At 51.0% G+C, this 25,396-nt stretch overlaps 1 protein-coding gene and 1 long non-coding RNA gene across 2 annotated transcripts in view; one reads left to right on the forward strand and one right to left on the reverse strand.

Annotated features, from left to right (window-relative positions):
• The window catches only part of ANK1 (ankyrin 1), a 238,507-nt gene that overhangs the window by 109,898 nt on the left and 103,213 nt on the right, over nucleotides 1–25,396 (reverse strand). The gene's annotated exons all lie outside the window — the stretch shown is intronic.
• LOC128068406 (uncharacterized) lies at nucleotides 1,259–7,585 on the forward strand. The gene is made up of 3 exons (XR_008201476.1): nucleotides 1,259–1,362; nucleotides 6,792–6,904; nucleotides 6,991–7,585. It is a non-coding gene; the product is annotated as an uncharacterized LOC128068406 (long non-coding RNA).

Here is a 25,396-nt window from a genome sequence, read left to right on the forward strand (position 1 = left end):
ACCACAGAGAAGCAGCCGTGAACCCCTGCGGCCCCAGGGTGCGTTTTCATTGGGTCCCTTTCCTTTTTCTCTCTGGAAAGTTGAACTGTTAAAGGTGTCACTGACGAAACGAGGCGCGGAAGCTGGAAACCCTAGGGTCCTTTTTGAAGCCATCCACCCCGGTGCGAGGCCTGGGGGAAACCAGCCGTCCCCTTTCTGCGCTCCTCCGGCAGCGGGCTCGGAGGCTGGGCGATGCCGGAAGGGAGAAGAGCCACCCGCAGACCCTGACGGTGGGCAGCGCCGGCGGGGAGCCCCACTCTGCCACCTGATGCTGTGCCTCGGACAAGTTCCCAACCTCAACGTTCCCACTGCTAAAATGGGGACAGCACATAGCTCTCCGGGGGGAGGATGAGGATGACAAAGGACAGGCGGCCAGCTCCCTCTCCCCCCATTCATTTCCCGCTGCTTCTGGACGTCCGGTCCCTCGCGTTCCTGAGGTCTAAGGGTCAGGCGCGCCGCAGGCTAGAGAGGCGGCCCTTCTCCAGCCAAGGCCAAGCCCGGGGCATCCCAGCGGGTCCGAGGGGGTTCCCGCGAGGGGCGGCCGGGTGCCCACCCCGTCCTCCTCGCCCAACCGCAGAGCCGGCCCGGCGGGATTCTCCTCCGGGCACCTCCGCGCGCCAGCCCGTGCGCCCCGCTTTGCCCGCCCGCCTGCCCGCGGGGCACGCGTCCCGCACCAGCCCCTCCGCGGCGGTGGCCTCCGGTCAGAGGAATTTTCCTCCGGCTCCGGCTGGAAGCCTCGGCGCCCGCGGGCGTGAGGCAGCAGAAGGGCGGCCGGCGCGCGGCCCCGCCCGCGCCCCGAAAGTTGGCGCCCGGTGAGCCCGCGGCTGGGGGCGCGGCGGCGGCGGGGACCCCGCGCGGGCGCGGCGGCCAGGCACTCACCGCGGCGTCCGGACCCGACCTGCCCTGTCGCGCTGCCATCGTCCGGCGCCCGCGCGGAAACCCGAGCCCGCGCGCGGCTCCCCTCCCCCGTTATCTGCTCGGCGGCGCGCGGAGCGCCAGCAAGTTCCCTGGCATCGGGCTAAAAATACCGGCGCCGGCCGCTCGGCGGGGCCCGGCGGGGCTCCAGCCCCCGGGCCCCCGGGCCCCCGGCCCCGGCCCGCCCGCCAGCCCCTAGAGGGGTCTCTTCACTCTGTCCCCCATCCTCGCGTCTGCTGGGCAAGTTCACGCGAAGCGGGCTCCGGAGACGAGGCGCCTGCGGCCGAGCCCCGCGGCGCGGGCGCGGGGAGGCTGCGGCGGGCGCGCTGGCAGAGCGGCCGGGGCGGGCGGCCGGCGGGGGTCAGCGTCCTGCGGCGGCTGGAGGGGCGGCACCCACGTCCAACGGAGGTGAGGCGCTCCCAGCTGCATGGCGTTGCCGCCCTGCCTCCTGCCTCCCCGGCCGCCCGGGTGAATGGGCCGCGGGGCTGGCGGGGCCGGCCAGGGTGAGCTCAGCAGAGTCTATTTATGCCCATCGCCGCCTTGCGCGTTTCCAGCTCTCGCCCCGCGTGTGTCCCGAGATTTCAGCTCCAGCCGAGAGCGCGCAGCGGCGGAGGGAAGCCGCGAGGCCAGACTCTGTTACTACGTCTTCCTTCATCCTTCCAGGCTGACGCTGGGTTTAGGGCATTGTCACCTAGGGCCGGAGAAAGTGCCCAGATTCTGCTCCCGGACCATCCTCCCCTTCTCCCGAGGTCATTCCGGGGCGGGGACGGGGGGCGATGTCAAAGGCATGTCGGGGAGATGGGGGTGACACCAGGAATTACTCTGAGCGATGCCCGCAGAAGCACCCTGGGAGCTGTCACGGCCGCTGGCGACACGGCTTGCTCCAACATGAGTGTTTTGTATCGTGAGCCCAGCTTCACGCTTTCTGCAAAGAGCAGTCCAGATAGCATAGGATCTTCCCCCACCCCTCCCGCCCCGAAGCAGGGGCACAGGAGGGAGGGCCGCGTGTTTGGGAGGCATCAACCCCCGTTAACTAACTGTGAGGTGAAGGACATATGGCCATTACCTCATTTAACCCTCGCCGCCACCTCTTGAGCCAGAAGATGCTATTGGAGTTGTATGGGTAGACAAGCTGCGCCCAGAGAGGTTAAGGTCAGGTCCGAGGTTACTACTAGCAAACAGAGGGTCCAGCCAACCCAAAGCCCTTCTGTTAGCAGCACTGGCAAGATCCCCAATGCAAGTGCGGACAGTGCCAGGAGGGGACACCACGCGAGATGCTCTGAGGTTAGAAAAACTGACTGTTTTCCAAGGTAAGGTGCTCTTGCAAATTGGTGCAGCCACTGTGGAAAACGGTCTGGAGGTTCTTCAAAAAACTAAAAATAGAACTATCATATGATCCAGCAATCCCACTCCTGGGTATTTAGCCCAAGAAAATAGAACCGCTAATTCGAAAAAATGCATTCATAGTGGCACTATTTACGACAGCCAAGACAGCCAACCCACTCCAGTATTCTTGCCTGGAAAATCCCAAGGATGGAGGAGCCTGACGGGCTACAGTCCATACAGTCACAGAGTCGGACACGACTGAGTGACTTCACTTTCTTTTAAGACATGAAAGCAACCTATGTGTCCATCAACGGAGGAATGGGTAAAGAAGATGTGGTATATACAATGGAATATTGTAGCTGCTGCTGCTGCTGCTGCTAAGTCGCTTCAGTCGTGTCCGATTCTGTGTGACCCCATAGATGGCAGCCCACCGGGCTCCCCTGTCCCTGGGATTCTCCAGGCAAGAACACTGGAGTGGGCTGCCATTTTGTTCTCCAATCCATGAAAGTGAAAAGTGAAAGTGACGTCACTAAGTCATGTCCGACTTCTAGCGACCCCGTGGACTGCAGCCTACCAGGCTCCTCCTTCCATGAGATTCTCCAGGCAAGAGTTATGTGCTCACTAAGTCATGTCTGACTTATTATGACCCCGTGGACTGTAGCCTGGCAGCCTCTTCTGTCTAAGGGATTTCCCAGGCAAGAATACTGGAATGGGTTGTCATTCCCCTTTCCTGGGGATCTTCCCAATCCAGGGATTGAACCCGCATCCCCTGCGCTGGCAAGTGGATGCTTGATGACTGAGCAACTAAGGAAGCTGGTAATGGAATATTACTCAGCCATTAAAAGAATGAAAGTTTGCCATTGGCAACTGTGTGGATTGACCTGGAAGGTGTTACACTTAGTGAAATTAAGTCAGACAGAGAAAGACAAATAGCCATACATTTTCACTTATATGTGGAATCTAAACAGTAAAACAAACAAATGAATATAAAAAAAAGAGAAATAGCTTCACAGATACAGAAAACTAGTGCGGAGAGAGGTCGGTGAGGGGGAAGATAGGGGAGAGGGGAGAAAATTAAGAGATATAATCCACTAGGTGTTATATAAACAAGATATAAGGGTGTAATGTGCAGTGCAGGGACTATAGCCAATATTTTATAATAACTTTAAATGGAGTACAATCTGTAAACATTCTGAATCACTATGTTGTACACTTGAAACTGAACACTAATATTGTAAATCAACTATATTTCAATTGAAAAAAAAACAAGTAAGGTCCTCTTCAAAGCTATTCGACAATTAGGGGAAGGTCCCCAATAAAAGGGATAAATAGGGATCAAGAGAGAGGGATAGGAAGATCCCAGAAAAGAGTGACTTGCCGTGTATAATGCAATGAATTCGTGTGTGAGTGACAACACTGGTATTTGAAGACAGGGCATCAGAATTCTGCAGGCCTGCAAGAACCTTATCACCACCAGAGGACAGGCAACCTCTGCAAGGTGGAAAACATCACCTCCCTGTACCAAAGACAGGTGCCTGGGTGAGGGGGATTCACCACAGGCCCTCCTTCAGGCACAAAAATGCACACATTTTAAAAACACGCATTCTCTCACAGGTCTTTTGCTCCGGTGCCCCTTAAAACTGCCTCTCAGATTTGCTAAAAGCCTCTACACAGCGAACTTCAATTAATAAATGATGGTTACTGGAACAGCCCCGATCATAGCCCAGCGCAATATCTCAAGGGATTCCAAAGCACTGTTCCAACAGTAACATTTAGAGAGAGAGAAATGCCCTACTCAAATGGAAGAAGAACAGTACTTATAATTGTTTCAAAATCACGAATACAATTGACTCACACAATGAACTGAAAAACAGAGCATTTTGAACAGCTGTATTGAAGTATAATTGACACATTATAAACTACATATTTTAAATGTACTTGGTAAGCTTTTATACATACATAGCCTTATAAAACCATCACTACAGTCATGAGAAGGAACCTCCAAGATCACCTCCAACAGTTTCCTCCTGCCTGTTTGTAGCCCCTCCCACTGGTCCGTATCCTTGCTAATACTTGGTATTAGTTAGTCGCTCAGTCATGTCCAATATGTGACCCCGTGGACTGTAGCCTGCCAGGGTCCTGTGTCCATGGGGTTTTCCCAGGCAAGAATACTGAAGTGGGTTGCTGTTCCCTTCTCCAGGGGATCTTCCCGACCCAGGTATCAAACCCAAGTCTCCTGCATGGGCAGGAGGATTCTTTACCATCTGAACCACCAGGGAAGCCCACCCCAATGTTGATTGCAGCACTATTTACAATAGCTAGGACATGGAAGCCCCAACTTGGTATGGTCAGTCCCAAGTTAGACATTCTAATTGATGTGTAGTAGTATTTCATTGTTGGAGAAGGCAATGGCACCCCATTCCAGTACTCTTGCCTGGAAAATCCCATGGACAGAGGAGCCTGGTGGGCTGCAGTCCATGGGGTCGCTAAGAGTCGGACACGACTGAGGGACTTCACTTTCACTTTTCACTTTCATGGATTGGAGAAGGAAATGGCAACCCACTCCAGTGTTCTTGCCTGGAGAATCCCAGGGACAGGGGAGCCTGGTGGGCTGCCGTCTATGGGGTCGCACAGAGTCAGACATGACTGAAGTGACTTGGCGGCAGCAGCAGCAGCAATAACTAATGACGCTAGACATTTTTCAGGGGCTTTCTTGCCATCCACATATTGTCTTCAGTGATGTGTCTGTTCAAATGTTTTGCCCATTTTTTTAACTGGGTTGTTTGTCGTCTTATTACAGAGCTTTTTTCTAAACAGCACATCTATTTTTAAAAATTATTTTTATTGGAGTAGAGTTGTTTTATGATGTTGTGTTAATTTCTGCTGTACAGCAATATGAATCAGCCATACATATAGGTATATTTCCTCCCTTTCGAATTTCCTTCCCATTCAGCTCACCACAGAGCATTTAGTAGAGTTCCCTGTGTGCAACAGTATGTTTTCATTAGTTATTTATTGTATACCTAGTATCAATAGTGTATATGTGTCATTGCCAACCACCCAATTCCTCCCCAGAGCACAAAAACTGAGATCCTTCAAGTGAAATATTCAAAGTTAAATAGCAAAAAACTCCCAAACCAATTCTGATGCCCAGGGAATCTAACTCCGAAACCCAGGGTTCTTTACAGCATAAAGCTATGGGGTATATATTCAATGCAATCACAAACAAAAAAGAGAGTGGAACCAGAAACGGAATACAACCCATGGTTCTGCTGAGAATGGGAAAGGGCCCAAGATATTATCAGAGGACTTTGAGGACTCAGGACTTCCAAGAATTTTTGAGGTTGGTTGTGACCTCGGAAGGGTTGAGGTTTTTGCAACTTAGATATGCAGAGTCAGACAAAGCCCAAGAGGAGAAGGAAACAGCTCCAGGCACATTACTCAATAAAGGACCTGCGGTGGCTGACACTAAAGAAGAGAAGGCACGAGGCTTCCCTGGTGGTCCAGTGGCTAAGACTCTGTGCTTCCAATGCTGGGGGCACTGGTTCCATCTCCAGCCGTGGAACTGAGATCCCACATGCCACACGGCCAAAAAATAAAAAAAGACAGAAGGCTCGAGAAGATGGCTCTTAAGATGTATGCAACCCCCTCCAGCACTAGAACCCAGATCCCAGAGTGGGACGAATTATACGGCGCCCTTTCCCCAGCTGCTGCGGGCGCCATGACTCAGCTATAAGCTTCCCACAGGTAGAGACAGCTTGGTAAACGTGCCCTGTATGCCCAGCCCCTCTCCCTCACTCCACACAGAGCTGGGTGGTTGTGCCAAATAAATGCTTGCTGACCGATGTATGAATATTTCCATGGGTCATAAGGAAACTGTCAGTCATGGGGTTAAATTGATGTGAGGAAGGTTAGATCAGACAGAAGAATTTTCCTCCAGTGCTAAGGGATGTGGCATAATAGAATTCATTATTCAGAAAGAGCTGAATCCTTGCTGGGGGGCAGGGGCTTTGGAGCAGCAGAGAAACATAAAACTCATCATTTGATACAGCACATAGAAATGCAGGATAAACTTCATGACTTTTAAGGGTCTCTTTGGGCTCTAAGGATTCAGAAACATAAGCCCTTATTTTTCCCTCTTAATGGACTGTCCCTCTTCAACCTTCCATTACTCCCACATCCTTAGACAACAAGGAATCATACTGCTGCTCGTCCATTTCCTATATATTTTCATGCCTGAAGGCTGCTCTTCTCAATGTGTCTTAAAAAAAAAAAAAATTGGAGTATGATTGCTTTACAGTGTTGTTAGTTTCCACTCTACAACAAAGTGTATCAGCTATATGTTTTATATATCTCTCCCCTCCCTCTTGGACCTCCCCCCACCCCACCCCATCCCACCCCTCTAGGTCATCACAGAGCACTGAGTTGGGCCCCCTGTGCTATATAGCAATTTCCCACTATCTGTCTGTTTTATACATGGTAGTGCGTTTACATATTCAGTTTTATTACAGGTATTTAATGTGCCTGGGAGATCTGCCAGGAAAGTCACTGAAATCAAAGCAAACAGCCAACGCAAAGGAGCAGAAAGGAATTGATGGGCTAAGGAAAACATGAGGGCTGCTTGGTAAGGACCACTTGTTCCATCTTCTGGGTTCACGGCGTGTGCAGTTTTTTCCCAGTCGTGCTGAATATTTTACCAACTGTCTGCAGTTCCTTGCAGATGAGCCTAATGAGGTGCTGAAGGAGTTGTGGAGTTCTGTGCTCCGGGCCGCATCACCTACGCCAGGCAGAGATGGCACAGAGAGAAGAAAGGGACACGGCTCCCAGGCGCCCTGCCACGGAATCCCCTGTGAACCTTAGCTCCTTCCACAAACTGGGAGAATGCTTCCTTTTGCTCAGAAGCCTGAAGCAAAGGATCTCGGGTGCTTGGGGTCCTTGGATGACTGCCTCCCCAGAAGCCTTTCGGGGGAAACAGGAAGAGGCGGCTTCTGACAGGAGCCAGCTGTGACCCAAGCTGGTTCCTCTTTTCAGAGATGTCAAAGCTGAGACTCAGGGCAGAGCTGGGATTCCAGAGATGGCCCTCCTGGCAACTCACACCTGGAGCAGTGACCACGCCTCTCCCCCTGCAGGGAACTGGAGGACTCATGGGGCTCCTGTCCCTCCAGTTTTAATCCTCCTCTGTAATCAAGTTAAGCTCGGTCCTCGTGGAATGGCAATGTCACGATCACCATCTGCTTTTCTGGGCAGCTTTAAAATACTCTAAGTTAGCAGGCTCATGTACTTTTGATAAAAGGAAATAACTTTTCTGAGCATTTGCATCCTCATCGGTGAAATGAAAATAACCTTCCCCTGTCCCCTGCCCCAGGTATTGTGCGAATAACGTAAAAATGCCCAGCACCACCCCGGGCACGAAGTAGGTCCTCAATGAATGGCAAGGATGCTCTTTTCCTTCCTTCCCTCTAGCTTCCTTCATGAAAGCCTTGGTCAAAGGTGACCTCCTCCCCTCCCACCCTGAGACAGGGGGTATGACTGATTTGGCTTCTACGCTGGAAAATTAGGGCCCGGTCACTGCTTCTGCAAGGTCAGAACCGCCATGGCTGGGAACAGGATCCCAGCACCCCAAGCACGCTGCTGTGATGCTGTAGCAGCTGCACCTCCTGGGCTTTCTTTCGCTGCATTATTTTCCATTTCCACTTTCCCTGCAGCGGAGGACCAGGTCTCAGGGTATGCGTACAGCTGAAGCCCTGCTCCTGAGCCCTGCTCCGAGCCACAGCTCCTCCCCTGCCGGCAAGGCTGGCTTTGCCCCCGACTATTCTTCTATCTGCTGGGCCCCGCACCCACGCAGGGAGGTGCCCCGGCCCCGAGTCTCTGTCCAAGGCCGATAAGGGTGGGCGCCAGGGCTCCGCCCTTTACTGAGAAAGGCAGGCTGGCTTATCTGCACCTGGGGCAGCGGTCAGCCACCCCGGGACTCTGCGAACTGTCTAGAGCATTGTTGCTGCTGTGGGGGGGAGATGTCTTCCCTCTTGTGGACAGCATTGCACCCTCCTGCCCTGGCCCCCTCTCCAGTTAATTAGGAAGGGACTTCACAGAACAGATGGTACAACTGTCATGTTGAATGAACCGAGAAATCCAGTGGACCGAGAAATTCAGACCTGCAAAAGTGAGGAAAGCGAGAGAGGCGAGGGAAAGAGAGCCCGGCTTGCTCTCCTGTTGAACTTGGTGTGGGGAGTTCCCAGCAGTCAGTTCAGTGGCCGCGGGACCCAGAGCCCGGGGTCTATTTAGGGAGCTGATGAGAGCCGGGTGTCAGGTCCTACGATGCTGGCACTCCGCTCATCATGTTCCTTTTAAGAGGGTTGGCAGGCCTGGAGTCTATTTTTAAACCTACGAGAAGGTGCTACATGGATTCCAGGGAGGGCCAGCCTTAAACCCGAGCTCGCAGCGGGGAGGCGGGGAGTGCGCAGCTGAACCTAGGATTTTCCCTTCACCTACACACAGGGGTTCCCGTCCGTGCTGGAACTAGAGACCAACTGTCCATCACAGGCCCCTCTGGGACCTGACCTTGTGGAAGCTGCCCACTCACCATGAAGCCTTGAGTTGCCTGCTGGGTCTGTGTTTCAGTATTGAGATTTTAAAAATATACCCCCTCTCAGTGTGAAAAATCAGCCTGCCTTTATAGGTATCAGTCACCTCCCTCTCTTCTGGTTTTCAGATCAGAACTGGAAACCCCCTCTCCCCCTGCCCCTTAGTCCTGTGAGCCCACAGCCAAGCTTGCCAACAGGAGGAAGCAAAAAAAAAAACACCCTGACCCTTGAAGGGGTCTCTGTGCCCAGTCCCCACCCTGGAAATCCTGCCCTGTGCTGGAGAGAAGGTGGGGAGGGGGCTCGAGGGGCGTGTCTGCAGGGAACGAGATTATTTCCCCAATAGTGAGAAGCCAACATCAGTTTCTCATCAAATAGCCAAACAAAGAGAACAGAATGTTTGATGTTCAATAACAAGTTTCAGCGTCACTATCCATTTCTCTTTTGGGGTAAGACATAGACCCGGAACTCCTAAAGGATGAACTGCCTTGAGAACAAGCAAGTGCTTCTGCTGAGCAGCCCTGGGGCCACCGGACAGGGCAGTAAAGAAGCAATGAGGCATCTTCTCCTGTGCATCTCAGAGCCCCTGTGCCCAGCATGGAAGCAGCTCTCAGTACGTGTCTCAACCAAACGGGAGCTTTGGCCAGGCCGGGTCAAAACAAGACGTGAGTGTTAGCATGATTCTGCCTACACACCAGAGGCTCCAGGAACGTTAGCCAAATTGGAATCTGAATTGATCAGTTCAGATTTGTAAATGTCACATCAGTGAAAAAATAATCAGATGTCCAGGGCTATTTGACCCAATTGTTCATTTCCCTGTAAGCCACAATGGTGCCTGTGGATACAGCCTAGGGACCACTGTGGTTTTCTGAGTGGGGAGGTTACGGTCCTTAGGGGGGCTGCATTGCAGACAAGGGCCCCTCACCCCAGCCTGTGGCTCCCAGCCCTTCCCCCACAATCTCCATCAGCTCTAAATTGCCAGTCCGGGCCCCACAGAGCAACTCCAGCTCCTCAGGTCTGCAACAGTTCACATCTCTCTGTGGAGGCTGGGAGGGGGCGTGAGATGCCATGAGAGGCGTCGGTATCATTCCAAGAGCATCCCCCATCGGCAAGTGAACTGGCCCCCATCAGAACATCACACTTCACTTTCTCCATGGTGTGAGGTGCTAGCTACATTCAGATCATGTTGTCTGACTGCTGAGTGCAGAGCCCAGACCTGGGGTGGAAACTGCACGTTTCTGAAAACACACGTGCGATGCAATGTGATATCCTGTCGGATGGTCCCATTAACTAAACTATCCCCAGTGCTTCCTCACATCACAGGAATCTGCCCTGCAACCTGGGGGGGTGAGGAGGAGAGGTGGACACGCTGGAGAAACTGTACAACCGCACTCACTTCTCAGGTGCACATGCTAACACGGAAACCCTTGTTTTCTTTCAAGTAGTGCAACAGGCTTGTCTATCAGTAATGAAACCCGTCGTACCAGAGTTTCTGAAGGACGGTCAAGCGTCAGCCTTGACAGCCCTGCATGGCTGGGCTTTATGTGAACAGTTCTCCCTAAAGAGACAGAGCCAGGAGAGGGTGGCCCATTGTTAGCTACATGGAGACTTGCCTGAAGGATTCCAGAGTGGCCTTTGCCCCCGAGTTTGTCCAGCCTGGGTAGCAAGGCTTTCCCAGCTTGGCAGAGACATCCACTAGGAACTGGGGCTTGGGAAGATGATGCTGGGTGACCCCTTCCATGCTCCATGGCCGTGATACTTCACCATCATGACAATTCGATATGGGGATGATGAAAGGTAGGAGAAAGACATGATTCAAAAATAATGATAGCTGAAGTTTACAAGCCAGGCACTATTCTAAGCATTTTACTTGTCTTAACATCTTTTATCCTTAACAACCACTCCATGAGGTAGCTTCCATCATTGTCCCCATTGCACAGAAGACAAAGCTAAGGCATGAAGACATTAAGTAATTTACCCAAAGTCACCGAACAGTGATACGATGCTCTGGCTGGTATGCGGAGCAGAGTAGAGGCAGTTGCTCTGAGTTTTGCTTGATTCAATGAGCCGAAGGTGTGTTTAGGGTTTGTGAGAAACACGAAATTCAGAATTTTCCAGAAAGAATTGTTCAATCCTGGAAATCTGAGTGCAACTAGGACCTGTCTATGAATGTCGCCATTCTCTATAATCAGAAAAGACCCTAGCCACTGCCCTAAGGCATGTTTAATGCAGAATGTTAGACCACTGTTTCTATGAACCCAGGCCCCCAAAGTTTTTTTGTTTTATTTTTTCGTTGAGTGTAGTTGAGTAATTATATTAGTTTCAGATATACAGCATACTGAGTCAACATTTTCATAGATTATTCTCCATTTAGAGTCATTATGAAATATTAGCTCTATTTCCCTGTGCTGTACAATATATCCTTGTATTTATTTTATACATAGGAGTTTGTATCTCCTAAGCCCCTACCTGCACTGCTAACCACTATCTTGCTCTATGTGTCTGTAAGTCTGTTTCCGTTTCATTATATTAAAGGTTTAATAAGAGGTGATTGACACTGTCCTTCCCAGAGGGTTAGGGCAATGCACAGACTAAGGTTGACTTTAATCCCAGGCTCCCCAGTTGAGTTCTCTGGAATCATCACTGTGACTTCGGGGACACCCACTTCCAAACCAGGCGAAGGGAGGTCCAGGCCACAGGTGCTAAGCCTCCCCGGCTGCCCTGCGTGCTCAGCCCGAGGCAGTGCAGCCCTTGGGGATCCTCTGCAGTGGAACCAACTTCTCACCCCTTCCATTCAGGCCCTGACAGCCAAATGCTGACCGAAAAGGTTTCCCCTCTCTCTTCCTGGAGCCAAAACGTTTCAAGGCAATCAAACCCAATTAAACTAACACCCAGCCCACCAACTAGCCCCTGAAGGTTGCTGTTTTTCACAACTTGACAACAGGAAGGCAGGCTCTGTCCTTTAAGATGCTCTTAAGCTCCTTTCAACAGGGTACTTAGTGGTTACCACTGAAAAGCACGTTGGCAACTGCCTTTGCCTTCCCGGTGCTATTTTCTCTTTCCTACCAAGGCAACAGGGCAGATGCTACACAGAATATGTCACATAGGGCTCGTCATAGTACTCTTCATAATTGAATAGAGACCATTATCTCTCTATTTAATCCTCTTGTGAATTCCAGCTGGCTTCTCTTTCAAATATCTTTTCATGCAGTATTTATATCAGTCCTTTTATGATTATTTAAATAAAAAGGTGAGGAAATAAGCTATAAGTCATCAGGCCAATCTACATTTCTCTCTATCCGACTTCATCTGCAGAAAGCGCCAGCCACCATGGGTGAATTCTGAGATTTGTCTCTCACTTAGACATTTCTCATCTGGATAATGATGAAGGCAGACTAGACAGTCCTTCTCTGGAACCTTGGCTTCATATCTTTTTTAAAGAAATAAAATGTTATAGATGTTTTCATTCTCTTGCCATCTCCAAAATGTTATGACTTCATGAAGACCTCATTTCTACTCTAAAATCACTCTTGATAGCCATTCCCTAGCTACTTTTCAACACGGCCTTTCTTAGCGACACCCCCACACCTTGAAGCCCCCAATAAAGGTTAAGTATTAGAAAAAGAAAGAGAAATGGGCAGTGAATCATTTATCACTAAAACAAGTGTTATCATGTCTGTAATCACTGAGCTGGTTAGTTCTTGGCCATCAGAGACACATTTCCAGGACTTCTGAAATCAGATACCTAAAGGCCAAATCAGCACTTCCAAAAGAAAATCATTTGTCAATATTCACATCAACCTTGAGTTCTGTGAGTGTTTCGAGGATGAGGGTAGCAGAGAAAAATCATCCATACAAGACAATGGTACTAATAGCTCTGCTCTGAAGTATGAACTGCTGAATTGCTGTGTGCGGCCTGAGAACCCAGTAGAAGACACAGATAAGCATCTTCTGTGGTTCCTGGCGTTGGGAAGACTGCAAACTAGGAGAGGGGAAAGATACAGCTATATGGAAAATACATAGAACAATACACAGGCTAAAGATTCAGGAGGACAACAGCTCAAGAGATGCCCCGTGAGTGTCCGATTAAAAGGCCATGAGGAAGTCCTTCAACAGAAGAATGGATTTAAAGAAAAGATTTGGTACATATGTACCATGGAATGCTGCTCGGCCATAAGAACGAACGAAAGAATGCCGTCTGCAGCAACGTGGATGGATCTAGAGATGATCCTACTAAGCGCAATAACTCAGACAGAGAAAGACAAATATACAAGAGCCCTCATATGTGGAATCCAACTTAAAAATGATACGAAAGGATTTATTTAAAGAAGAGAAACAGACTTACAGATGCTGAAAACAGACGTACGGTTACCAGAGGGGGAACGTGGGAGCAGGGATCAGACAGGAATTTGGGATGAACCTGCACACACACTGTGTATAAGACAGATAACCAACAAGGATCTGCTGTGCGGCACTGGGGGCTCTACTCTTAGCCTACAATAACCTGCAAGAAAAACGCATCTGAAAAAGAATGAATATATCTGTATGTGTAACGGGATCACTTACTTTGCCGTACATCTGAAACTAACACACCACTGTAAGTGAACTCTATTCCGATTGTTTTTTTTTTTTTTTTAAAGGCAGTAAGAGGTTCCATCAAGAAGTACCAGAGATTCAAATCAAGAGTTGAAATCAGAGGGGAATAAGGCACTCGGGGGACTCTTTCATCCAGTAGTGATTCCTGAACCAAACCTTAAAGGCTGCCAGTTTTCAGGCAGTCGCTGGGATCCGTTTTAACACTACCGATTTGATCTGAAGCCCCCTGTTTGCTAGGTGTTTGGTTCTAGAAGATAAAGGGAATACACACTTCATAAACAGAAGGTAGGGATCCAGAGACACTTGTTGATGAAAAATATGCATGTTAGTCAACAAAACAAGCACACTTACTCTAGGGAATGGCTTGAAAACTACATCAAAGAATAGTTTATTCCCAATGATAGTACAGCCTATAGAGGTTTAAATGTCATGAGGCTGAAGGGAGCTCCCATCCCTCATACTGACGTTATGCAAGGGGAAGATAAGATGATGGTTGTTAGATGTGCTTGTTTCTTTAAAAAATATTTGTGTGCCTATTAGGCGTCAGGACTGTCTAGGACCCAGCATGTCCTCAGACAGACAGACATCCTGCTCTCACAGAGCTTTCCTTCTGGTGGGGAAGGGAAGGGGATAAGGCAATAAGACACGTGTACATAAAACACAGCAGGACCCTGCGGTCCTTACCCCCATGTCCTCTGCCTGGCTTTTGTCAGTAGAAAAACTTTAGCCGAAGAATAAGCTTAATCAGAGAAGTGAGAACATGCGGGAACAGGAGAGCAGCCAAAGGAGGCCAAATAATAACGTAGTTGTTGGGCACAGCCAAGGACCATTAGTTCCTTCTCAAGGGCTGTAGATAATATTCGGAGCCGTATCCTGTGAGCTGGCTCACAGATACTGAAACCCCAGGTGCAAGAGGTTAACTGCGTGATTACCAGACTGTGCCCATGACATAAGCTGCCACAATTCTGAGAACTGACCTCGAGAGATGGAAACAAACAGACTCTGGAACTTAGGAGTAACTCTACTTAAGCAAGGTGATGCTGGTCGGACCACTGAGCACCAGTTTGAAGATGACTGTCAGAGCTGACTCTGCTGTTTCTGCATGAAGCCCCCTCCCTCCATCTATAAAAGCTCTTGCCCAGTGATTGTTAGTTGGGAGGGGGAGTCGCTTTTTGGACAGGAGTCCACCCTCCCCATATTGCCAGCATCCAAAATAAAGCAAACCTGGTCTCTTTAATGGACTTCCCAGGTAGGGCTAGTGGTAAAGAACCAGTCTGCTAAGGCAGGGGATTTTAGAGACATAGGTTTGATCCCTGTGTCAGGAAGATCCCTTGGAGGAGGGCATGACAGCCCACTCCAGTGTGCTTGCCTGGAGAATCCCATGGAGAGAGGAGCCTGGTGGGCCACAGCCCATGGGGTCCCAAAGAGTCAGGCACGACTAAAGGGACTTGGTATGCAGCAGCAGACCCTGTCCGGGGGCCGACCAGGGAGGCTGAAGTCATGGACCTTCGCAGCCTCTTCCCAGGCCCTCCCGGGTCCTCACCTAGAGCCCAGCTGGCTAATCAGGCCAGATCGGAGGCCCAGGTTCACATCCTCTTCAGTTGGAGCCAATGTCTTTCCATGACTTCCTCTTGGACTCTGGATTCATACATAGCAGGAACATTTTTCAAGTGCCCGTAGGAGTTTGTTGAGTTAACCTGAGTGACTCATCATTAGAACATCCAGCTTCTTCTCCTCCTCGGGAAGGATGACTCATCCTTCTACACCCAACACCTGCCCCTCCCCACAGTGGGGAGCTGGGGAGCAGACGCCTACCTCTTACTAGATTCTTCCCACCCACGTGGGTGATGTTCCTGGGGCCACAGGGGCTGGTTTTCCTGGACTCCAAGGCCTGGGGGCTACAGTACTTGTTCAGGGATTATGTGTGTGCATCTGTGTGCATGCACGTACGTGCAAGCGTGCATGTGCGTGTGTGTGTGTGTGTGTGTGTGTGTGTGTGTGTGTGTGTGTGTATATGAGTGTGTAGATCATCACTGTCAGGGCAACATCAGACACGGAGATAAACAGTGGGTCAGAAGGCGTTGAGTCTGGGGCTGGGTGTGGGCAGGACGCTGAGGAGGGCAGAGAACCGCTGGGTTCACCGCTGTCTCTTCCATCGTTTCTGTGGCCAGGTGTGTCACAGTTTGGCCAGAGAGGTCACTTCTAGAGGGCACAAGCTGGTGGGAGTGGGGAGAGGCCATACCACTCACACACAGAAAACCAGAAGAGGTTTCGACATTTAACTTCTTCCCATGCCTTGCTGGGAAACGGGTGAAATCCCTTACCAGCGATGCTAAAGAGAAATGTCTGTGCCCTGTGCTTCTACATTCGTGGGAAAGTCTCCCTCTCTGGGAAAAGAGTTCTCCTTTTGTGTTTTAACTGGGGACTCCATTTGGAAGGCTCAGGAAAGGAGAAGACAGGCAGTCGGAAGTTGCCATAGGGAGCGGGATGCCCCTTGCCCTCCAGCCTCCTCAGCCACCTCCGCCATCCCAGCCCTCAGCCAGCTTCAGACCATCCCGAATGCACAGCCAGGACTCCCTGCCCTGGGCCCCTTCCTAACTGTTGTGCAATCCCCCTAATTTCCATGTGATCTGAGAGAAGCCTTTCAGGCCGGGTACCACAGGGCCCTAGCCCCTACCGACAGTGGTGTCACCTGCCTTCTGCCTGGGGGCCGCACCCCAGGGATGCCAGCACAGAGGGAGCTGGCGAGACCACCTTCCGGGCTCCCTGGCCCTGGTTCAGGCTCCTTCTCACCACCGTCCTTCCCCGCCCTCATTTTATTCCCACCACACACTGTGTTGTTGCCTTCTGCTGAGGGATCAGCGTGCAAGCATTCCTAACCCCAGCCAGAGTGGAAACCAAAGCTGGACTCAGAGAGAGCAGCACGCCCTGGATGAGCTGGAAAGGCACAGATTTGGGGACCCAGAAACCACCCTTCATCTTCAGGTCCGGAAAGATGGAGTGACCAGCTCAAGGTCACAGGTCATACGGTAGTATTTACCAGACCAGAAGCCAAGTCTCCATCTTCTGGTCCAGCATGGTCCACACCCCTGCGGTCTGCTCAGAAGGCCCCTTCTCCCTCCCCTTCCTGGGTGCAGGGTGTGCTCGGGAACCAGGAGAAGGGAGTGGGGGAAGGGAGGCACAAGGTTGCCAAGGTCCAGAAGGTCAAGTTCAGGTCCCATCCCAGAGCCCAGGGCTCGGGAGGCGAGAGCAGGTGCTGGGGGCATGGAACAAATTCAGCAGGGGCTGTGGGGGCCGGTCTGTGGCTGTTACCACCTGGCTTGCATGAGGCAGCTGGGGCCGGCCCCACTGCCTGAAGGTCAAAGGCAGAGTGGTCAGAACCTCTTTGGCCAAATGGGGAACGGCACTAAGAAACCCAAGAATGCAAATCACTGGGGTTTTAAATAACTGGTACAAGAGGAGGACCTCGGTCGTTGTATGCTGAGTCCTTGGTTTAGAGAAGGTAGACCTTTCAGATGCCGGACGCCAGCTTCTTCTGCCAGACACCAGCCAAAGGGGGCCAGGAGCCCCGCAGCGCAGGGGTGAGCCTGCCTTGCCCTCCTCCCAAATAGGAGGGCAGCCCCCAGCCCACCCCAGTTCTAGGGGGCTGCCTGATGGAAGACAGAATATTTCCTGGAAGGCTGTTACACGAAATGTGCACTCTCTCAAGGTCAAATACAGGGCCAGAAAAAAAGTAGGGGATGTACTAGAAACACCCGTCTGTGTCGATGAGGATATGCCTGGCATTCCCTGCGTGGGTATTTCAACTGGGAGAGCAGAGAGCTGCCATCCTCCGGGCTTCCTCATATCACCCCCTGCTTGTCTCCTTTGATCTGTTTGCCAGCAAGCAAGTCACCCAACCATTCCAGTCTCCACCTCCGTGAGATAAAATCTTATTTCCCAGCGGAAGCAGCACTCAGAGTGAGTCACTTCTGCGTTCTGCAGGCCTGTCCCTAAATATCTGTATGCCCCTCACCTGGGTATTTCCTAACACCCGTGTAGGGAAGGTGTTGCCTGCTGAGAATCATCTCTCAGGTGGTGGTCTCAGATCATTAGTGAATCAAGGTCTAAGCGTTTTATTTGAATCAAGAGATAGCATATTGCAGCCATTAATTTTTACACTTGGAGTTACGACCTCTCTATCTCTAACCACCCATGCAAATCTAAGTCAATAAGATGTCAGTCTGGATCCCCAAGTAGATGAGAGAATTCCATCCTGTTCACAATTTCAAGGATTTCATGGACTTGATCCCTAGACGTCAGTGGATCAGAGAGTCCTAAGATTCTTAGCCGCCATATATACTCAGTGGTAGAGGCATTCCAAAAACAGCCACACTGGAAAAAGCTCCTCTGATCATTCCAAATCCATTTCCCATGGAATGGTTTTCTCATTTCCACAGAGAGCTATGAAACCAGCCACGCGAGTGTTGAGGCCCACAGACCCAGCGGGAGAAGGAAATTAGACCAGCATTTGGACAAGTCAACCCCCTAACAAAGTAACAGTGCAAACACAGCACCTGGGTTCAATTTCTGGGTTGGGAAGATCCCCTGGAGAAGGCATAGGCTACCCACTCCAGTATTCTTGGGCTTCCCTTGTGGCTCAGCTGGTAAAGAATCTGCCTGCAATGCAGGAGACCTGGGTTTGATCACTGGGTTGGGAAGATCCGCTGGAGAAGGGAAAGGCTACCCACTCCAGTATTCTGGCCTGGAGAATTCCATGGACTGTATAGTCCATGGGGTTGCAAAGAGTCGGATGTGACTGAGCGACTTTCACTTTCACTTTCGATGCAAGAGCAAACTGTATTTAGTGGATTCCTTCCTAAAACAAAATATCCTTTGGGAATGTAAAGAATCAATTCCATAATTGTCCTGTTTGGGATGTGTGAGCTTTACTATATTTTCATTTCTTCAGTTAGACTTGTTAAAAAATTCAAGGCTACCATCTACACACAGACTCTCTTTTAGATGACTGATGTTTGCCATTAAATTCACAGACAAATATGAAAGGCAAGGAGAAAATCAGAGGCATTTTTAGATACCTTCAGCATGTACAGTACATCTGAATCCATTCTGTTAAAGCTTTATTTATATATATTTTTTTGCCTTCTGCAAAAGTTTTCATATATAATAATTTCCCTATACACTTGGGAGCTAGTCACTTAAAGAAACCCCGTGGTGAAGCTTTTGCAAATTAAGTAAACATCCTGCCATACATTTGTGCTTTGAGTTCAGATGGGGACACGATTCCTGAGGTGCTTCTGCTTTGGTTTATGGGGGGAGAGACCCCTGCGTACAGGGAAACCAGTAAGGCTCCACTGAAGGGATGAGAAGCAGGGGTGATGGGAAGGTTCCGAAAGTCGGGCCAACACGACCCTGCCACAGGGCTACCCCGGCACCCTGGGGTCAAAGGTTTAGCTGGAGGGCTCAGGAGTTCCAAAGGAAATGCTGCCACAGGACCCAGCAGGAGGGATGCCAGCCCCCTGCCCACCCCTGCCACACCTCCCAAGCCTCCTGCTTCATCTGGTCTAGTGAAAGCAGGAGAAGCCCCTGGTTCAGAAGCCAGGCGCTGGGGCCAGCTGTCCTGGCTGCTTATCCCAGTTCCACTGCACACTTGCTATCACAGCTGTGAGCATTTTCACCTCTCTGTACCTCCGTGTCCTCAGCATCACATGTAAGGCAGTCCTGCAGGCCAGGACCGGGATCCTGCCTAGTCCCAAGAGCACAGCCCACATGGGGCTCAGGAAGTGTCAGTGACAGTTCCTGCCCTCAGTTCTAACCATCACACGCATCCACTGTTTTCCATTTCACGCCTCGAATCAGGGCTTTATCATTCCTTACCTGGACCACTCAGTGGCCACCTCCGAGGCGCCGCCACCTCCAGACTCCCTCCTGTGAAACTTACATGCTGGTGCAAGAGTCAGTCTCCTGAACCTTCCTGGCTTACTGCTTTCCAGGTCCTTTGAACACCCTGGCAGGTCATCCCCAAGCCCTTCTTGGTCCCCCTTTCAGCTGCGTGTCTAGCCTGATCTCACCCCTCCCTTCCTCTCCTGCCCTGAACTGACTGATGACGTGCCACCCAATCAGGGCTGTCATCCCACTGTTCTCTTCCTCTGGGATGCCCTTCCATGCTCTCCTCTGCCTCCATTCTCAGCTCCTTGCACCAAACCTCTCTCTGACAGCCACCTTGGAGGCCCTATCTCCATGGAATTCCCCTCGGTTTCCTCTGCTTGCAGGATTTTCTCTCTTGGGAATTTCCAAAGCCTTTTATTCCCTGTGGCAAATTCCTCCCACCTTTGGGATCTCAAAGTTTCTGTGCACGCCAGGCTTCACTTCTGCAGGAGCTTGCCCATCTCGGGAGCTCAGGAATCACTCACCAGCTTGAGTGAGTGATGCTCCAGAGTGAGACTCTGAAGGGACAGGAGTAGGGGGCAGGGCTGGCTGGGGATGAGGGAGGGAGGAGGTTTTCTGGAGGAAGGTCTCCATGTGGGAAGGGCAGGATGGAAGGAAGTCTCCTGGCAGGTCACCTGGGGCCCTGGCAGAGCTGCCTCAGGAAGGGATCAACTGGATCGTGGGGGACCCCAGAGACAGACTCCCCAGGCCAGCCATCAGCAATTGCTCTAAGCAGGAGACACGTGCATTGTTACACAAACAAAACTAGACACCAACAAACCAAGGAAAGAGCTTCAATCAACAACTTAAGGCTGAAGACGTGGAAACAACCTAAGAGTCCACTGACATGAATGGATAAAGATGTGGTGCATATACACAATGGGATACACTGTGTACGCATAGACAGTGGGACACACTGGGTACACACAGACAGTGGGACACACTGGGTATGCATAGACACTGGGACACACTGGGTACACACAGACACTGGGACACACTGGGTACGCACAGACACTGGGACACACTGGGTATGCACAGACACTGGGACACACTGTGTACACAGAGATACTGGGACACACTGTGTATGCATAGACAGTGGGACACACTGTGTACACACACACACAGTGGGACACACTGTATACACACACACAATGGAATACTGCTCAGCCATAAAATGATGAAATAATGCCATTCTCAGCAACAGAGATGGACCCAGAGATTATCACACTAAGTGAAGTAGGTCAGAAAGAGAAAGACAAATGACGTATGATCTGACTTGCATGTGGAATCTAAAGCATGGCACAAATGAACTTCTCTACAAATCAGAAACAGATTCACTGACATAGAGAACAGACTTGCAGTTGTCAAGGAGAACGGGGTGGGTGAGGGCTGGAGGGGGAGGCTGGGGTTAGCAGTTGTAAACTGTTGCACACAGAATGGATAAACAAGGACCTACTGTATAGCACAGGGAACTATATTCAGTATCCTATGATAGACCACAGTGGAGAAGAATATTTCAAAAAGGGAATTCCTAAGTGGTCCAGTGGTTAAGACTCTCTGGTCCCCACACAGGGTGTGCGGCTTCAATCTCTGGTCAGGGAACTAAGAATCTACATGTCGCATGGCATGGCCAAAAAAAAGTATACATATGTGTAACGGAACCACTTTGCTGTGCAGCAGAAATTAACACAACATTGTAAATCAGCAATATTTCAATTAAAAAAAAACCAACAAGGCCAACGCATGCACTACATGCTTTAAACATATCCCACTTATTCAATGTCTGGAGTCAGAATTCCCAATAGCCACACTGGGATGAACGGGGTAGAGAGAAAGGACTAGGAGAGGCACCCTAACCCCGGAGCATCTATTTGAACATCGCTCTGTGCCCGAGGCATAAAGAACAACCCGCGAACACAAACAGCGCCTGACACCAAACTCCCTCATGGTCCTTGATGCCAAGCGTATTCTTCAGATGGAGAAACAAGAACTTTCCAAATGAAGTGTTAAAAAAAAAAAAAAAAAAACCTACAGGAAGACAGTTTAGATGAAGATGTAGAATCCAAACCTCCCAGCTTGTCAGTTCGTCACTCCATCTGCAAATACATCTTAACCAAATCTGAGAAAGACTGCAGTTCTCCTAAAAGGCTGTTTCAATGAGGGAGGGAGTTGTAAAGGAGAAGGAAAAAAGACAGCCGTGGAAACAAGTGCTGCTGAATTGTCATTCAGTGCAGCAAACTCGATACAGTGTTAAGTTTCACACACACACACTCAGAGCTGGGGTTCAGTTGCTATTGTTAAATTCTGGGGCACTGTGCTGGGTCTTTGTTGTGGCACGAGGGTTTAGTTGCCCATTAGCATGCAGAATCTTAGTTCCCAGAACAGGGATCGAATCGTATTGGAAGGAAGATTCTTACCACCCGGGGAAGTCTCTTGCTATTCACTTTTTTTTTTTTTTTTTTGATGCCGCACCTATTTGGAGCCAGAGGCATAGGAAAGCAGAGAGGATCGCCTGGAGGGGAGAGATCGGGGGCCGGGGGGGGGCGGGGCGGGGGAGGGTGGCATGGAGCTGGGGGGAGGAGGGACAATGGGACCCTTTCCTTCCCAAAGGAGGGTGGCTTTGAATGGGTGCAGAGAGATGGGGTTGGAGATCTACAGTCCAGGTTGGAAGGTGATTCTATCCAAAGCTTGGTTGAGGAACTTGGGTTGGAAATCTCCATTCAAACAGGTGAGATGAGTGGCAACTCACACAGCTGGTGATGAGCTGACCCCCACTACCATCCCTTCAGGGCTGGGGGCCAGCGGGCTCCATGCCTAGGTCTATGCATGGACCCTGCCACTTGCTGGCTCTCTCACGTGAATTTAACTCCTGAACCTGACAGTCACAGCCAGGGGAGACAGGGAAGATGGAACATGTGATACAGTCTCACTCTCTGAGAGGTAACCAGTGAAACCCACACCCAACGCACAGGGCTGGTTCGCTTCTGATGTCTCCTTGACAGACTGCATGTCTCTCAAATGAACAGCAGTCAGAACGTGGCTCATCTGATTACAGCTCAAAGGAAGAAGAAAGAGAAAGATGGAAGAGCAGAAAAAGCAAAACAATCAGGGACCAGAAATGGCTGCTATAACCCTCCCACCAGGACCCTAACCCTTCCCAACCTGGTGCCCAGAAGATGCTGCTAATTCATCACAGACACTTTCTCATGAGCCTGAAAGCGGCTCCAGGTTCCTGCTCAGCACAGCATCCCAGGCAGCTGGTACCACTCGGATCAGCGTGGACATGGGCGATGAGACCCATTTTCTATTCCCGTCTTGTTCAACCAGCCGCTAGTAACCAGTGTGATGCTCTTGGCTGTGGCGCGTGAATAGCTCATCAAGCCTCCCTGCAATGTTGATGACATCTTCTCCTGAATGCTTTTGCCCCTGTTTCGCTGACTGCGCACTCCTTGGACGCTGCTCTAACCGACTGGCCACTTAGATTCTCTTCATGGGGCGAATTCACTGGCCAGCGAACCTAAGTGCACGAGACAGCAGGGCGCCAGAGGACCGCAGGGGCCCTCCTCCTCCCTGCAAAGTCGGCCGGCCAGTGTCCACACGAGGCTCCTGCAGGCTGGGGTAGCATGAAGTCACTTCCTAGACGTGCTGTCTTCGGGTGGCGCCTCCAGAACAAGTTTCTGGGCCTGAAAGCTGAGGACCAGACCCCAGACCACAGGGGCGCCCCGACAATGCCGCAGAGAGCAGCCTGACTTCCTTGCCCCTCTTGGCTGCAACGAGACTCGGTTTCCTCATGGGTAACATGGGTAGTGATTCCTGGAGGGGCTGCTGTGAGCATGGGCTGAGCTGAGCTGAGTGACTCCCACAGCGTGGTGGCTGGTCCCCTTGGGAATATCAAAGGTCCGCCATCCCCTTAATCAGGACCTCACCCATTCTTGCCTGGAGAGGGCGACATTTTCCTACCTGGTTTCCACTCCCCGACACTCTAAAGACCCCCTTCCTCACCCAATCAGAAGGAATGTTCTACAGTCATGACAATGTCCTACCCAAAGCCCTTTGGGGGGGGGGGGGGGCTCCCCAGCAGCTGGAAAAGAAATTCGAGTCTGAAGCTGCCATTCAGAAATATTCACATTCCAGGGACTTCCCTGGTAGCCCACCGGTTAAGGTTCCACGCTCCCTCAGTGTGGGGGACACGGGTTCAATTCCTGGTGGAGGAAGAGTCCACACACTGTGGAGCAACTAAGCCTGGGTACTGCACCTCCTGAGCCCACCGAGCTGTGATCAGACAAGCTATGTTCTGACCGCTAGTGATCTGGGAGACACCCAATCTGTCAAGGAGGTGTCTCAGGAAAACTAGTTCAAGAGCATCACCGAGAAACTGGCAAGGAGCTTGGTGGCTGGACCACCGCAGTCATACCAGCCTTCGGTGATACTGGGGTGAGACCTCTGCCCCGTCCAGCTTTGGGCCATGGGATGCAGATCAGTGGGGAGACAGGCATATAAAATAATGGTTTCAGCACGACCAGGACGTGAAATGAAGAGAATGCAAAACCAGTGAACATCTACAGGGTGCTGGGAGACAGACAAGAGCCAGGAACCTGGCTGTGGGACTTGAGCCACTTAACTGACTGTGCAGCCTCTGTTTTCTCATCTGGAAAGTGGGCATAATAACACCCATCTCTCAGGCTAGTCTCAAGATCCCATTTAGATGAAGTGTGCAAAGCGAGTGCTACATGACTCTGCACAGATTAACATAATAATTCAGAACTACATTATTCTGGACAGCTCTTCAAAGTCTAGTGGAGGAACAAGGAGTAGTTCCCTGGGTAGTTTCCTGGGCTGACCTCACGACCCCCTGGATGGCCTACGAGGAGGGTTCAGAATCCGAGTGACTCCACCACTGGTCCCTACTCGCACTTTCAGTCCAACATCATTCATCAAGTTCTGCACTGTGACGGGCACATTGCCTGAAACCCACACTCCAGGACGCACAAATGCCTAGAGGTCTTGATCCCAGTCACTGTCCGGAGCAAAGTGACTTCCTTCCTACTCCTCTGTCCTCACCTCACCCCCCTCCGTCCCATCCTGTGTCCTTGCCTTAAACTCCACTCCTTGATTTAGCCTGATCCTCAGCTAAACCCACAAGATAAGAATTACTTCCTTCTATCTGTATGACTTGAGATCCTATTAGAAAGGCTTAAGTGAAGTGAAGTCGCTCAGTCGTGTCCGACTCTTTGCAACCCCATGGACTGCAGCCTATCGGGCTCCTCTGTCCATGAGATTTTCCAGGCAAGAGTGCTGGAGTGGATTGCCATTTCCTTCTCCAGGAGAAAGGCTTAAGCATATGCAATTAATAGAAGACTTTGAGAGATGAAAGCCCTTTCAAGAACCTAAGGAATGCTTTCTAACGGTGGAACTTGGGGCTTCCTTAGCCTAAGGGTACCTTGAAATCACACCACTTAAAAATGCCAACCAGCCCCCTCCCTGGGGGGGGGGGGGGCGCAGGGACAACCTACAGATGTCACACCCCAACCATTTCCTTCCTCAAGAGGAAAAGAAAACCACCACAGGTACACCCCGGATCCACCCCGCTGGGAGGAGAGGCTGCGGGAGTGGCAGAGGGAGCACAGCCCAGATTGGGTTTGCAGAGTAGCTGGAATTTCTTCCAATGTTTGCAAATCATCTTCGCCCTCCGTCCACGGCTGGACCAAAGCCAGCTTCTTTTCAGTTTTTACAGGCACACGTTTTCCACAGGAAACTGAAATCCGGCGCTCTTCCTGACAAGCTATGCGCTTCACAATCCATCATCCCGGGCGGAAAAGCAAGGCAGTGTTCTGACCAATATGGTCTCAGGGACGGGGCTGGGGGAGTGGGGTGGGGGTGGGGAGATGAGTTGGGGCGCGGGTGTGGGGAAGAGTGCGGGGGTGGGCAAGACAGGCCTCCCGCGGCCTCCTCCGTATCCTGGCAACTCCGGTACCTGTAGCTTCCTCGGGAGGGAACCTGCCTTCCAGGCCCCG

Source organism: Budorcas taxicolor, chromosome 24 (assembly GCF_023091745.1).
Source record: "Budorcas taxicolor isolate Tak-1 chromosome 24, Takin1.1, whole genome shotgun sequence".
Classification (NCBI taxonomy): Eukaryota; Metazoa; Chordata; class Mammalia; order Artiodactyla; family Bovidae; genus Budorcas; species Budorcas taxicolor.